The sequence below is a fragment of the Gorilla gorilla genome, chromosome 6, assembly GCF_029281585.2.
Source record: "Gorilla gorilla gorilla isolate KB3781 chromosome 6, NHGRI_mGorGor1-v2.1_pri, whole genome shotgun sequence".
NCBI lineage: Eukaryota > Metazoa > Chordata > Mammalia > Primates > Hominidae > Gorilla > Gorilla gorilla.
Genome location: NC_073230.2, coordinates 60,093,491 through 60,109,161, shown reverse-complemented (window position 1 = coordinate 60,109,161; position 15,671 = coordinate 60,093,491). Strand labels below are relative to the sequence as shown.

General features: G+C 40.6%; 1 non-coding gene across 1 annotated transcript; it reads left to right on the top strand.

The window, feature by feature from the left end:
• Positions 1-238: 238 nt before the first annotated feature.
• LOC115935474 (small nucleolar RNA SNORA31) lies at positions 239-371 on the top strand. Its single transcript, XR_004071099.1, has one exon. It is a non-coding gene; the product is annotated as a small nucleolar RNA SNORA31 (small nucleolar RNA).
• The last annotated feature ends 15,300 nt before the right edge of the window (positions 372-15,671 follow it).

Here is a 15,671-nt window from a genome sequence, read left to right as displayed (position 1 = left end):
ATATTTTGATTGGGAAAAAACTTTCTCATTAATTTATTTATTCAGCAAATATTTGTGCATCTTCTGTGTTCATATTTTGCTGGGCCTAGAAGGGAAACACACAGTAGACCCCTTGCTTACTACAAGCTTATGATATCCACAGACACATTATATTCTCTTCATACCACAGGATTTGGTGACAAAAGATAAGTAGCATTAAAAAAAAAAAAAAAAAGGATGCAGTAAGTTGGAGAGTAAATCCATCTGTCTGGCAGACCTGGAGCAATTAGTGTCTGCTGCTAAGGTTTCAATTACAGATGTGAGAAAAAAAAGTGTTCTTCTGCTTTCTGTCTGTCTCAGTGGCAACCAAGATTGAATGGGGGATATGAGAGAAGAACATGGTAATACAGGAAAAAACATGGACAGAGAATTTTCACAACTCAGAAATAACCTTGTAACCAGAAAAAGCCCAACTACTGTAACTTACTGTTGAAAAAAAGTTATCATATGTCTTTAGTAATGGTTGTATTTTGAAAAGACATTTAGCTCTGCAATCTCATTCCTTGAGAAAAACATTTATCATATATACATAATTTTGTTGCAGGTATGATAAAAAATGCTACAAGGAAGCTTTCAGAATCTTACAATCTAATTAGTATTTGGATGCAACAGTTAAGATTTTAAAAATGGGAAAATATAACTTTCAGAAGCTTTTTTAGTAAGGGTCTCTGTGTGGTCTTTTTTCTAAAGTATATAGATTTTTATTATTTAGATTATAAAGACAAAGTAAAACTTAGCTTATTTGCCCAGATTTGTTTCTTTTCTTGGGGAGAATTTATTATGCTTGAAAGGATCAATAGTTCTTGCAACAAAAATCCCATATTTATCCAGATAACAGTAACAGAATGTCACAATAAATAAGTGCTACTATAAGGCTCAACCTCCTTCTGCTGCAGAGAGCTGCGGCCAGTGCTTGCCTATGGCAAGATTGAGGAGTAGCTGCATTCTGTGCCTGGTGTCCCTGCTTCTCCAGCTGAGGCTTTTGCTCTCCTAGCTTGCCTTCCTAGGGCACTGACTGCCCTTACCCTACCGACACATAGAGACACATAGATCGGACTCTCAGAGAGGCTCTACAATGCAGTAGGTGATACTCCAGATAGTCCTCCCTTTAGTCTACGCTGTGAGCCATGCCCAGCTCCCTATATGACAATACCTTGGAAAACCTCTGACAAGGGCCTACTTACCTGCTTTTCTCAGGGGAGTTTGCATTTGGCAGAAAAATCCTCAAACTTTAAGTTTGTCAGTACTTTATAAAGTACTGAGAAATGGATATCAATGGGTGATTTTCAGTGAACTGAATAAAGGAAGTACTCAAAAGAATTGCTGTGAGCCAAACTGGACCTCCATCTGAACGCTGAGGGAGATAAGGTGGGTGGACACCTCCGTGCCTCCTTGCAGGAAAAAGCACATCCTTCTCTTTTTGTCCTCTGAGATATTCCTTTATTCAATGTGACATTTCTGGTGATATGCTGTACTTCCTTTTATCTCATAACTCCATAGATATGTACAGAGATTTTAAAATTTGCTCCCTCATCAGTGCTCAAGTAAGTTTTGGAAACTAAATTACATAAACCAGTTTCTTCACTGCAGGAATGTTCAGAAGACTCAAAAGAATAAAGCACTATGCAAAGGATTTATATTGCTCACACCTGTAATCCCAGCACTTTGGGAGGCCAAGGCAGGAGGATGACTTGAGGTCAGGAGTTTGAGACCAGCATGGCCAACATGGCGAAACCCTGTCTCCACTAAAAATACAAAAATTGGCCGGGCGTGGTGGCACCTGCCTGTAATCGCAGCTACTCAGGGGGGCTGAGGCAGGAGAACAGCTTGAACTTGAGAGGCTGAGGTTGCAGTGAGCAAATATCGTGTCACTGCACTCCAGTCTGGTCAGCAGAATGAGACTCCATCTCAAAATATATATGTATATATATATTTTGTATATTTTGTATATAATATATTTTGTATATAAATATATAAATATATATAAATATATAAATATATATAATATATAAATATATGAAAATATATAAATATATTATATATAAATATACATTATATATAAATATAAAAATATATAAATGTATATAAATATATAAATATAAATATATAAATATATGTATATATAAATATATATTTATAAATATAAATATATATATTTATAAATATATATATATGTATGTATACACATATATAAATATATATGTGTATATATACATATATAAATATATTTATATATATATATTTTTTTCCATCTTCATATTTACTTTTTATGATCTGTGCTGTCTTTGTATTTGCTCACTCACTGATGATGAAAGTGGCAGAAAACACATGGCTCTAAGCAGTATCTCTGCCAGCAGGACCTCAGGAGAGCCCTGATCCAAATGCAGATTTTCAAGGGAGGATTCCATGGAATTAACAAGTGCAGAAAACTGAGAGCTTCCAAGAAAATCACATAGGAGTCCTGAGAACAAACCTCCCTGAATCATGGGTGACATTCATATTGTAGAGGTGTGTCTGCTGCCTTTCTTGATGATGGTGTCTCTGTTTATTGCAGACTATGGGTTGTTATGGTGATGTACTCTGGAGTAGGCCAGGGAGAATAGAGTAATATGGATAGGGATTTGGGGCTGTGAATACTCACATTTTTGGGTTGGGCTTACGGCAGCACAGTTCACGACCAATTCGCTGATGTGGGAACTATAAACAAAAGAACTTCCGGCCGGGTATGGTGGCTCATGCCTGTAATACCAGCACTTTGGGAGGCCAAGGCGGGCAGATCACCTGAGGTCAGGAGTTTGAGACCAGCCTGCCCAGCATGGCAAAACCTGGTCTCTACTAAAAATACAAAAAATTAGCCAGGCATGGTGGTGGGTGCCTATAATCCCAGCTACTCAGGAGGCTGAGACAGGAGAATCACTTGAACCCGGGAGGCAGAGGTTGCAGTGAGCTGAGATGGCACCATTTCACTCTAGACTGGGTGACAAAAGTGAGACTCCCCGTCTCCAAAAAAAAAAAAAGAACTTCCTAGAATGATATACACTAGACCACTTGACTGGCTTCTGTCTTCAATTTATTACTTTGTATCCCCAGGGAGGTCCTGATTAGAAAGTCAAACATCCCTCTACTAAGAGTAGAACACTGAACTTCAGGAAATGCAAAACAGGGCCAGAGATTTGGTTTGGCAGATGGGACAGTTTTGCATTTTTCAAATCACAGCACATGAACAACATCACCAGTATAACTCTACTTCCATTCTTTTTTGCCTTGACTTGTGTTATGCTGTGTGGTGATTATGTAAATTAAGGACAAGGTAAATTAACATTTGTTGGTGGGAAGGCATTCCACAGGAATAGGCTGAAAGGGCTAATGAATTTCTTGAAATGTTAGAGATGATAATATCTTTGAACTTCAAAAAATTCAATTAAGTTTGACTTTGTTATATTTGGCCATGGACACGAAAAACCTTTAGATACAGTAATCAGAAATAACATCTACTTAACATTTAAATATATACTAGTTTTGATTAGAGGCAATTGAATGTCCTCTAAAAAAAGACCATGAGTATTCATAGGTTCTATAGAGGTTAAACCCACCTAGATAAAGAACATGGCAAATGTAATGTGAATAATTTGTTGCCTGTCCATCAAGAAAAAATAAAATCAAAGCACGATATCACAATTTCATCATCTATATATGCAGAATAAGCACATCTAAATAGAAAGTATTGAAATTTGTTTCATTCTCGATACTAACAAAACTTTTACTAAGCAAAGAATATGAGCAAAATGTAAACTGAACCTATAACTTTGAAAACATCTGTCTAGCTGACTAGCAAGCATGAATTTTATATCATGCAACTGTTCCATGCATGTTAAATGGAAAACAATGTAAATTAACAAGATATGATTTCTTTTTACAAGAAATTCAGTCTGTGAAGTGAATAATACATATTCAATTAATTACAGTACTGGAAGACCTATATGTAGCACGCTTTGTCGGAAAAAAAGAAAATGGGCTCTACCACTCGCTAGTTGAATAGCCTCTCTTATGTTTCCTTTGTTCATCAGCACAATGAGAACATTTTATTTGTTTTAGTCTCAGTAGCTGGGACTAGAGGCACACGCCACCACACACAGCTAATTTTTGTGTGTGTGTGTTTTTTTTAAATATAGAGATGGAGTTTTGCTCTGTTGCCCAGGCTGATCTTAAACTCTTGAACTCAAGCGATCTACCAGCCTTGGCCTCCCAAAGTGTTGGGATTAGGTGCATGAGCCACCATGCCTGGCCAAGAATATATTTTAAAGTGTTGATATATAAGTGTAGTTCCAAATACCGATTGCCACTACTTTTACTCGAATAAATGTCGATATGCAAGGATGCTATAGGAGTGCTAATAATTCCTTATTAGGCAAAGAATTTTGAGGAGCTATATCAAAGAAAGCTTCACAGAGGAGAGGATGTGTAAGCTAAATCAACAAAGATAAAATTAGAAGGAGTTTGCAACATAAGTAAGGATTTGGAGCAGAAAATCTCTTGTATACAAACGAACAATCACAATTCCTCGATATTTCCCTATTTTGCTAATTCAAGTTAGGTAAATACATGTGGAAAACCTTCACTAAGCTCTCTAAAGAGGAGTGTAGTGAAGAGATGCCTGGCAGCAGTCCGCTTGGCCATGGCTACAGCTGAGCCTAGTAATACCCTGGGAAAAGGAGATGAGCAGGGAGCTGCTCCATATGTCCCCTGAGATGCAGCCATGAGGCCCATCTCAGACAAGAAGCAGGAGCCCAGCGGAGGGGTGACTGGAGTAAGGAAAGCCTGTGTGCTGAGCAAATCTTGACCCTAGCTCAGAACTCCAGTTGCCCTTGAACTATAAAGCTATATGGGGGACTCGCTCTCCAGTGGGGGACCACATGCTTATGATTGACTTGGTTGAATGTGATGTGTTATAAAGGCAAAAGATAGCTCTAGCTGTATGTCTGCCTGTACAAGAGCTGCTAGTGGTGGGAAGGGGGTTGGGAGAACATGTGTAGATGTCACAAACTCCTTTACTGAATTCATTTACTTCTTAATTCTGTTTCTTGAAGATGTTTACTTCTTTTAAGATGTATCTTGAATCAAACAAATGTGACCAATGGCAGTGAAACTGCCTGGAAGATCTGTTACTGTGGCTTCCCCACCTTTTCTGGATAACCCTAGTGTGTATCACTATCTTTGAAAAAGTTAGATACAATGAAAATAGTTAATTTTTTTATTTTTTATTTTTTTAAGACTGAGTCTCACTCTGTCGCCTAGGCTGGAGTTCAATGGCACAATCTCGGCTCACTGCAACCTCCACCTCCTGGGATGAACTAATTCTCATGCCTCAGCCTCCCAAGTAGCTGGGACTACAGGCACGCACCACCACACCTGGCTAATTTTTGTATTTGTAGTAGAGATGGGGTTTCACCACATTGACCAAGCTGGTCTCCAAATTTTTTTTTTTTTTTTTTTTGAGACAGAATCTCACTCTGTCCCCAGGCTGGAGTGCAGTGGCACCATCTCGGCTCACTGCAAGCTCCACCTCCCGGGTTCACACCATTTTCCTGCCTCAGCCGCCTAAGTAGCTGGGACTACAGGTGCCCACCACCACACCCGGCTAATTTTTTGTATTTTTAGTAGAGATGGGGTTTCACCATGTTAGCCAGGATGGTCTCGATCTCCTGACTTCGTGATCCGCCCACCTCAGCCTCCCAAAGTGCTGGGATTACAGGGGTGAGCCTCCGCGCCTAGCCACTGGTCTTGAACTCTTGACCTCAGGTGATCCACCACCATCAGCCTCCCAAAATGCTGGGATTACAGGCGTCAGCCACTGTGCCCTGCCTACTTGAATGTTTTGGTCAACCAATTTTCCAGCTTCAGCTTTAGAACAGTTTGCACTACTGGATGTTCACTTATTTATTCTGCAAGCTCTGCAAACCTCTCATCTCCAGGTTGTAAGTAAGTTACAATATTTAGCTAGTAAGAACCATGTCAAATAACTACTTTTTTCTGGAATGTTCCAAGTTATGAGCCTATCAATTTTTTAGGAATTACTTCCAACAAAGGGAAGGATCCTTCAATAGTAATTCCAGCCTCCATAGCTATTACCCTTGTGTTGCATTTTCTAATCAAGTTATATAAGACACCATCACACACTTCCTATAGAGAAATTGCTTGTAACAGTTCATTTACGTTTTTAAGAAATTCATTGTCTCCTAACCATCCTCCATTTACTACCTGGCCCCAACTACAATGCCACATGTTTTTTTAAAACTGCATGGTATCATCCAATTCTAGGGTCAGATTTCTGTTTCAGTTATCTATTGCCTAAAGAAAACCTCCAAAACTAGTGACTTAAAACAACAGTGACTTACAATTTCTCAGTTCGGTGGGTTGACTTGTGGTACCTCACCTGAGCTTGAAGATTCTAGATGGAGATGCTGACTCAGTTCTTCTTGGGCAGGCCTCTTATCCTAGAAATCCAGTAGCCTAGACCTGCCACCGTGCAGGACTCCAGGGTTCCCTGGCTTGCAAATGGACCAAGGAGAAAATTCTACAGCAGCGGGTAACTGTGTAATGGGTCACAACAGGAAACCTATGGGACAGATTCTTAAAATGCTGTGGCAGAAAGTCACCTCACACAGAGCCTATACAGATACAAGAGTGATTTCCAGTAACTGAGGCAAGGCTAAGTACCTGAAACATAGCAGTCGGACCAGGAAGAGAGAAAAACAAACAAACAAAACAAAAACAACCACTTCCCCAGCTTTTGTCTGTCTGTAGGTAGAGAAGCACTCTGCAGTGATTAGAAGGCTGGAGAAATGCTCCATGAACCAAAGTTATTTAACCAAATAATTTTCCTCAACATTTATTCTAAGACCAAGTTTCACCACAGTGTGACAGTGCTGGGGAAGGAGGGGACAATAATGGAATCTGCAGCAGAATGGGGCTGTGACCGAGAATGTGGCTGAGAACAGGAGCCCCAGGTGCTCACACCTCACATTTCTGGGCTTATGTTTCTCCTTCCTAGATAGAAGAGTGTGAGAAAGGAGTGATAGCTGAGGTCAGGAGTTTGAGGCCAACCTGACCAACATGGTAAAACCCCGTCTCTAGTAAAAATACAAAAATTAGCCAGGTGTGGTGGCAGGAGCCTGTAATCCCAGCTACTTGGGAGGCTGAGACAGGAGAATCACTTGAACCTGGAAGGCGGAGGTTGCAGTGAGCCGAGATTGTGCCATTGCACTCCAGCCTGGGGACAGAGTGAGACTCTGTCTCAAAAAAAAAAAAGAAGAAAAAGAAAAGAAAGTAATGGTGGCAACTAAGTGCCAAAAGGAAGTCAGTGGAAAAACCACAATCTTGCAAACTACTTTATTTATTAATAATTAAATAAAATAATAATGAAGTAATTTTTCGTTTTGCTTTGTTTTGTTTTGAGACGGAGTCTCGCTCTGTTGCCTAGGCTGGAGTGTGGTGCAAATCTCTGCTGACTGCAAGCTCCACCTCCAGGGTTCACACCATTCTCCTGCCTCAGCCTCCTGAGTAGCTGGGACTACAGGTGCCCGCCACCACGCCCAGCTAATTTTTTTGTACTTTTAGTAGAGATGGGGTTTCATCGTGTTAGCCAGGATGGTCTCCATCTCCTGACCTCATGATCCACCTGCCTTGGCCTCCCAAAGTGCTGGGATTACAAACGTGAGCCACCGTGCCTGGCCTGAAGTAAGTTTTTAAAGAAACAATTTAGAGAAACTCAAAAACAATAAAGGATACCTGGAGAAATAAAAGAAAAGAGAAAATTTTCTTTTAGAAAATAGTTAACATAAAACTTTAAATTTAACAGATGCTAATCTTTAAAAATAAGATAAAGTAGGTCAACCTCAACTAAATCTAATCAGAAATATGGAAAATATACTAAACATTGAATAAGAAAGAAAATCTAAGTAAATATAAAGAGGGCATTAAAATTTAAGAGATTATTATGCAGAACTATTTGCCAATAAATTTAAAAACGGACCATTTTCTGAGCAATTAATTTAGTTAAATTAGCAACAAATTGAATAAGCTTGATTAGACCAATAACCATGGAAATGCATAAGACATGTTAACAACTTAACTCTAAAAATGCTACATGTACATTCCATAGTTAATGTCCATCAAGCAGAGTCACCAAGAATAAAAGTGCTGACCAATTCTTTCCATTAATATAGAAGTAAGAAGACTAAATACAATCCTGGCATGTGATTCCCACTATACATTAGGGATTAATGCAGCAGAGCTGGCCGAGTGGGCAAAGCAGCTCCAGAGTGGACAGCTGCATGGTTCAAAGATGTCAGTCGAGAGGCCGGTAGTTGGCGTTTTCCCCTCTCCTGTGAAAATCGAACTTGGCGTAAGTCTGAGCCCTTTTGCTGATGGAAAGTGGATGCCAGGAGGAAGTGGGGGGATGCGTTTCCTTTTTGATGTCCAGAAAGAAGAGGAGGGCTGGCTCTATAACTGTCAACTGTGATTAAAGAATGTATTTAGTTTTCAGCAAAACTTTTCCTCATTTCCGTTTGGCCAGAATTGGGTCACATGTCCACTTCTGACCTAAGAATTCATGGAATGTGTGGAACTCTCCTTAGCCCAGCTAGAGTCACACCTACATGAGATTATTGTGTTTGGGATGTGAATTAAATAATAAAATACGGTTTCCTTACAAAGAAAAGAAGCAAGTTTGATGCTCATTGGGCAAGTTACCAATATTGGGCTTGTTTATCTTTTTATTTTTTGTTATTATCATTATTTTGAGACGGAGTCTCGCTTTGTCGCCCAGGCTGGAGTGCAGTGGCGCGATCTCGGCTCACTGCAAGCTCCGCCTCCCGGGTTCACGCCATTCTCCTGCCTCAGCCTCCCAAGTAGCTGGGACTACAGGCGCCCACCACCATACCCGGCTAATTTTTTTGTATTTTTAGTAGAGATGGGGTTTCACTGTGTTAGCCAGGATGGTCTCAATCTCCTGACCTCATGATCTGCCTACCTCGGCCTCCCAAAGTGCTGGGATTACAGGCGTGAGCCACAGCGCCGGGCCTATTTTTATTTTTTTTAACCGCCTGCATCGTAGTCCCAGCTGTTCTCTCTCTGAGCTTTGATCAACCACTACCTGGAAAAGAGCTCTCAAAAGTACAACAGAAGTTATCAAACAAGGCCACTTTTATAGATTATGTTATGTAGTGGAGAGGAATTGGAGTGAAGCACAGTTCAAACCCAGTGGAACTGTATTCTCGAGATGGACTTCCTGAAATGTCTTTGAAAAGTCCCTGACAATGGAGATTTCTCATCTAAGACATTTCATGGCACCACATTCCTCTGTTATTTTGATATCTCTCTTTTTTACTCTCAAATCTATTCTAGAAAATTCAACTACCTCAAGTCCCCTTTGTGACTCCCTCTTCTTTCAGGACATGCACTGGAGGCGTCTAAGGAAGTGTTGTTAAACATCTACCCGTGAAGGCAGATGGCGCTCTTCCCCTAAGAGGCTTAGCAGAGATGACTAAGAATTTGTGCTGCTGTTTTGTTTGTTAACACATAAATACCTCAGAAAAGAAAACTGCGAAGAAGGGCATGGACACGTCAGCAGTGGTTCATTTGTGGTGGTGGAACTGACAGTCATATTTATTTTCTTCTTTGAGTGCTTCCACACATAGTAGGTATGAAACTCTGTTGACAACTTGGATGTGGAAAACACGACTTTAATTTTCTAAGATTAAACTTAATTTACATTTTTCTGAGACAGAGTCTCACTCTGTCACCCAGTCTGGAGTGCAGTGGCACAGTCTCTGCTCACGGCAAACTCTACCTCCTGAGTTCAAGTGATCCTCCTGCCTCAACCTCCCAAGTGGCTGGGATTACAGGCACACAACACTAATCCCAGATAATTATTATATTTTTAGTAGAGATAGAGTTTCACCGTGTTTGGCCAAGCTGGTCTCAAACTCCTGACCTCAAGTGATCCATCCACCTTGGTCTCCCAAAGTGCTGGGATTACAGGCGTGAGCCACTGCACCCAGACTTAATTTACATTTTAAATTCCCACTTCTCCAGAGTAGTTACAAACCTGTTCTTTAGTAAAGAAAAGAGTCCCTCCAACCTCTCCCCATTATACAAGATTTTACCTAATTTCCAGAATATTATGGATGGAGGCCAAAACTCTTTCTCAAATGTATACGTCAACACAAGCATCTGACATTTGGTGACGTGCCCATGGTCCTGTCTGTTCTTTGACTCTTATTCTGGTCTGCCAGACACTTCCAGGTACAGCTTGTGCTCACCTGCTGCTGTGCTTATCTGAAGAGCTAGAAAGAGAATTATGCTGAGAATTCTGGGAGATCTCTGCATAGACTCACTAAGCAGCACTTTTCCCATAACTGGGGTCTCTTACCCTGGATACAATTTTGCCTGAGGAACGAAGGGTAGGCCCTTTAGCTGTGACACCCGACAGACCCATTCCATTTTCTTGGTTATCTCTTCTCCCTCTTCTGGGCCTGAAGTGTTCATTTATTAATTTTTTTTCTCACTAGTAAGTGAAGCATATTCTCAAATACTCTGTTTGTGCTATTTAATCTGTAAGGATGTACACATTATGGAAAATAAAAGCTGGGCCGAGATCTCAAGATGATGTGCCTCCTACCTGCTGTATGTCACACCTCCCTTGACAAAGTGAGGAACTGGGAACTTGTCCCCAAGAAGCTACAAGTTATTTAGAGAAGTAGTTATATTTGTAATGCAGTTTGTAGAAAGTTAGATGTAAATAGAGTGTGAAAAATGTGACCCAATGAGGAATTGTGGGAGTCTGTAAGGCATATCAGCTTTCCCTCAGAACTAAGCTTCCTGGGTCCTGGGATGGGGAGAAGATATATTTTGCATATTTTTTTGAAATAAATAGGTTATGCAAATTATCTGCTTTTTCTGTCTGTATGCATTAGGTCAATTCCTATGGGCCGGTTACTGTCCCTTACTTTTCTAGTCATTAGTACTTCTTTGTTTTTAATTAATCGTATTCTCTTAAGAAATATACTGAGTCCCTTCACTATGCAACTTCAACTTAATTTAGTCTGTCCCTGAAATCCATTGTTCATTTTCTGCCAGATTAATGACCCTGAAACAGTTAACCATTTTTAATATCACTGACAGTTTCCATGACCCTAAGAAAGAGTTCTATTAAATAGATGATTAAACTTAAATATTATCACCCTGATTTTAATGTCTTCTACACAACCCTGTCTTATGTCAAAATACCTCTTGCTTCAAGGCACTCAAATTTGTTTGAGTGACGTTAGGAACATTTGCTAGAAGGAAAAAAAAAAAAGAAAGCGTTCACCCTTGGGTAGATTAGAAAAGGTGTTCACCCTTGGGTAGATTAGAAAAGATGCACAAAGAAGGAGAAGGAATTTTAGTTACAACTTGAAAGTGGGTCCATGACTTATCGAGGTGAAGGAGATCACAGGCTGTGAACTACCTTAGCAAAGGCATGGAGTGGGAAAGGAATCGGGCAGGAGCGAGGATCTGCTTGGCACTGGCTGCTGGGAAGGCTCTAGCAGACAAAGGTTTAGTGGACAGCTTCAATCCTGATTCTGGCAAGTGCCCAATCCCGGCACATTTTCTGAAATTCCATTCTCAAGAGCAGCAGGGACTCATAAAGCCCTAATTGACTTGCTTTTGGAGAGGCAGTTTACTATAGTGGCTAAGATCCAGGGTTCAGGAGTTAGAACTCTAAGGCACTTATACCACTCTGTCAATTGCTAGCCATTACCTTAGATAAGGTTCCTAACAACTTACCTCGGCTTCCACATCTGGAGAAGAGGATACTAATAGTGCCTGCTTCCTAAAATTGTTATGATGAGTAAAGAAGTTCCTACACCAAAGCACTCAAAACAGTGCCCAGCCTGTTATTCAGTAAGTGTATTAGTATGTTCTTTCACTGCTTTAAAGAAATACCTGAGACTGGATAATTTATAAAGAAAAGAGGTTTAATAGGCTCGCAGTTCCACAGGCTGTACAGGAAGCATGCTGGAGGCCTCAGGAAATTTACAATCATGGCAGAAGGCAAAGAAGAAGGAGGCATGTCTTCACATGGCCGGAGCAGGAGGAAAAGAGTGAAGGAGGAGGTGCCACACACTTTTAGACAACCAGATGTCATGAGAACTCACTACTCAGAGAACAGCCAGGGGGACGTCTGCCCCTGTGATTCCATCACCTACCACCATGCCCCTTCTCCAACATTGGGGATTATAATTTGACATGAGATTTGGGTAGGGACATAAACCCAAATCATATCAATAGGTGTTAGCTATGATTATGGAACTTTCATCTCCCCAACAGACTATAATGACCCTCAGGATACAGCCTATGTGTATATGTTTTCTTCAACCTAATGCATTACATAAGTGGGGCATAGAATACATGTACCAGAAATGCGTGCTTGTCTTATTTATAACATGGTGATGCAAGTCAAAGCAAAATGCATCATAGAGGAGAATATGGCATTTGTCCAAGTTGGCTCAGATTATTTTTTAATATCCAGATAAAAAACAGAATTAAGACTTATGAGAAAAGAAAAGAAAGAGTTGGGGAAAGAAATAGCGCCTAGATGATCTCACAACTCGATGAGATAGGCATTTCAATTGTATTTGGCTCCTGCTGAACTACTTTCCCTTAAGAAGATACTTAAGAAGCTAAATTTAAGCACAAGTTAAATCAGAAACTGGAGAGCCACCTACTGAAGTATTTTCATACCACTTGACTTCCCTAAAGATATTCAGAAATTTTATGGCTATGGATACCCAGACTGGGAATTCAAAGCTGAATTCTAACTTGAGGTCAATAAAGGTAAGGAGGTCATTCTCCCTGTTTAGGGAATGATGGGGATTCCAATCTGAGGGTCGATATTACTAACTTTGATTTTCTCCTGATGTAGATGCCTTAGAGATAACTGTGATGTTAGGAGGTAAAATAAATGGCACATTCAAGAAAGAAATGTTATCTGTTAGTACTGTGAGGCTAAGAAATATTTATGTTCTATAAATGGAATGAGCAAAGGCTACAATATGGTCTGTAAATCAAAATCAGCAAAGCAGTCTGAAGGGACCAGACAGGCTCTCATTCTCTTTGTCTCTATGTTCATGAGTGTGTGTGTGTGAGTGTGTGTGTGTAGACTCTATGGGCTTGGGCTGGGGGGAATTGTATGCCTACCCTTCAGGGCAAGGGTGTGGGGAAGGCAGAGTTCTTAAGAATGCCCTAGGAGGGGTGAAGAACCTAGCTCACCTTTCTCACTAACTCCAGTGGGAAACAGACACATATCAAAATCAAAAAAGATCACTTACAGTTGGAGAAGCCTTTGAATTTCAATGCTGCTATTAATTCCTTTCTGGTGTTTCAGGCAGCCTGCTGAGTAAGTGAGGTCCTTAGCAAAGCAGCAAGCTGGATTTTCTTCAGTCCAAAAAAGCCATTCACCTGCTGCAGAGAACCTAAAGTTCTTTTCCTTTCACTATACTGTAACTCAAAACTGAGTAAAATTCCTGACATGCTATAGGATTTCAGCCCATCAGCTTCAAAACAAATGATGCAACTTTAGCATAAAGCTCTGGACATTTTCTAGAAAGAATTGAATTTTTCACACTTAATCCTCAAACACTATTGTTGCTTGTTCTGGTGACAATTTAAAATCAGTTATTCCCACAGTTTTTTACAAGAAGAATGAAGGACCTTTCGAGGATAAAGACTATTTACAGATTCAGTTAGTGGATATACTCATGAAAGCATTTCTGGTCATGACACTGCCGGAGAGTCCCATGGAGAGCCTCTGGAGGCAAAAGTATAAATATATTAGCTATCTACCACTGTGTAACAAACTACCTGCAAAATACTCAATCAGTTTCTGTGGATCAGAAATTTGGGAGCAGATTGGCTGGGTGGCTCTGACTTAACTATCTCTCATGCGGTTGCAATGAAGATATTCTGTGGAGCCAGCAGTCATTGAAGGTTTGACTGGGGCTGGAGGATCCACTCCTAAGGTAGTTTTTTCATAGGCCTGCCAAGTTAATGTTAGTGCTTTGCAGGAAGCCTTAGTTCCTGCTAATGAGCATCTCCAAACGGCCACTTTGGGGTTCCCAGAGGAAAAACTGGAAGCTGAGATATCTTTTATTACGTAACCCTGTATGGCTGTCAGCTTTTCAAATGGCTCCTAATCATCATCACCTGCTGGTATTTACCTCTGATGTGATCCCTTCTCGTTGTGTGTGGACTGGACCTTGTGACTTGTTTTAGTGGATAGACTAGAATGATGGGATGCCACTTCTTAGGTTAGATTACAAAATAGTCTTGTGTCCTGCTTACATATTACATACGTTCTCTCTCTCGCTCACTTCCTTCTCCTTTTTCTCCTCTTTCTCTTTTGCTCTGTTTCTCCCTCTTTCTTCTCCTTTTTCTTTCTACCCCTCCATCTCCTTCTCACTTGCTTGTTTTGATAAAACACACTGCCATGTTGTTAGCTGCCCTGTAGAGAGGACAACAGGACACAGAACTGCCAGACGCCTTAGACATTTGGCCCCAGCCAAACAGCTTGTGAGATAATGAATACTAACAGCAAAGCCTGGGTGAGCTTGGAAATGAACCCTCCCAGCTCAAGTTAAGTCAAGTCTTAACTCGACTTCAGCTTTTTGAGGGACTCAGCCATAAGAACCAGTTAAGACACTCTTGATCCCTGACCTACAAAAATAGGGAGATAATGTGTATTTGTTATGCAAAAATGGACAACAATAAAACTTGAACAGTCGTTTTTGCTATATTCTACAACTTACACAGCTCAGCTCTATTCACTGTGGGAGAGGAACACACAGGCCTAAATGACAGGCAGTGAGATTCTGGGAGCAGGGTAGGGCCTGCCTACCACAATACACATCAATGTCTTTTCACTCATCTGCTCTGAGGGAAAACCATGAGAAGAAAAGGTGACTGTGGTTTACTTCTGTCCAAAGACGACATGGCAAGGCACTACAGGGCCTAGCTCCCTCTTCAATTAGCTAGAGAGAAAAACACACCATAATTCTAAGCTGGATTGTAACCCACTTGCATGGGAAGGAAGAAAGGAACAACTTCAGTGAGGCTCTGGGGCTCACTCTGTGGGAGTCAACAAACAGCAAGACTATGGCAGATGTTTCCAGAGCTCTCAGAGAACACATTTCCCGTACTCCAGTGAAATGATGGTGGACAAACATTAGCAGTTTCTTGAGAGCTAAGTGCACCCCATGAGCTCCTGTCGCTAAGTGACAGTCAGAACTGGCCTTTGGAGAGATTGTAAAGGCAAAGGACCGTGCATACTGACGCAAGGAGCAACTTGGAGTTATGCAGGCTTTCCTAAATAAGGTTCCTGTTAAGTAATTCCTTTGTCATGAAATATAAAGCTTTAATAATTGTTCACTTTTCGTATGAGCTTTGCAATATTTATTATTTGTAGATTTGGGGTTTTGTTTTGCTGTGTTTTGTTTGGTTTGTTGGTTTTTAGTATTATCAATTAGATGTGTCAATGTTCTCCAAACCAAAAGTGCTCTTGGCAAGATCCCCAGTGGCCTTGACATGTGAAC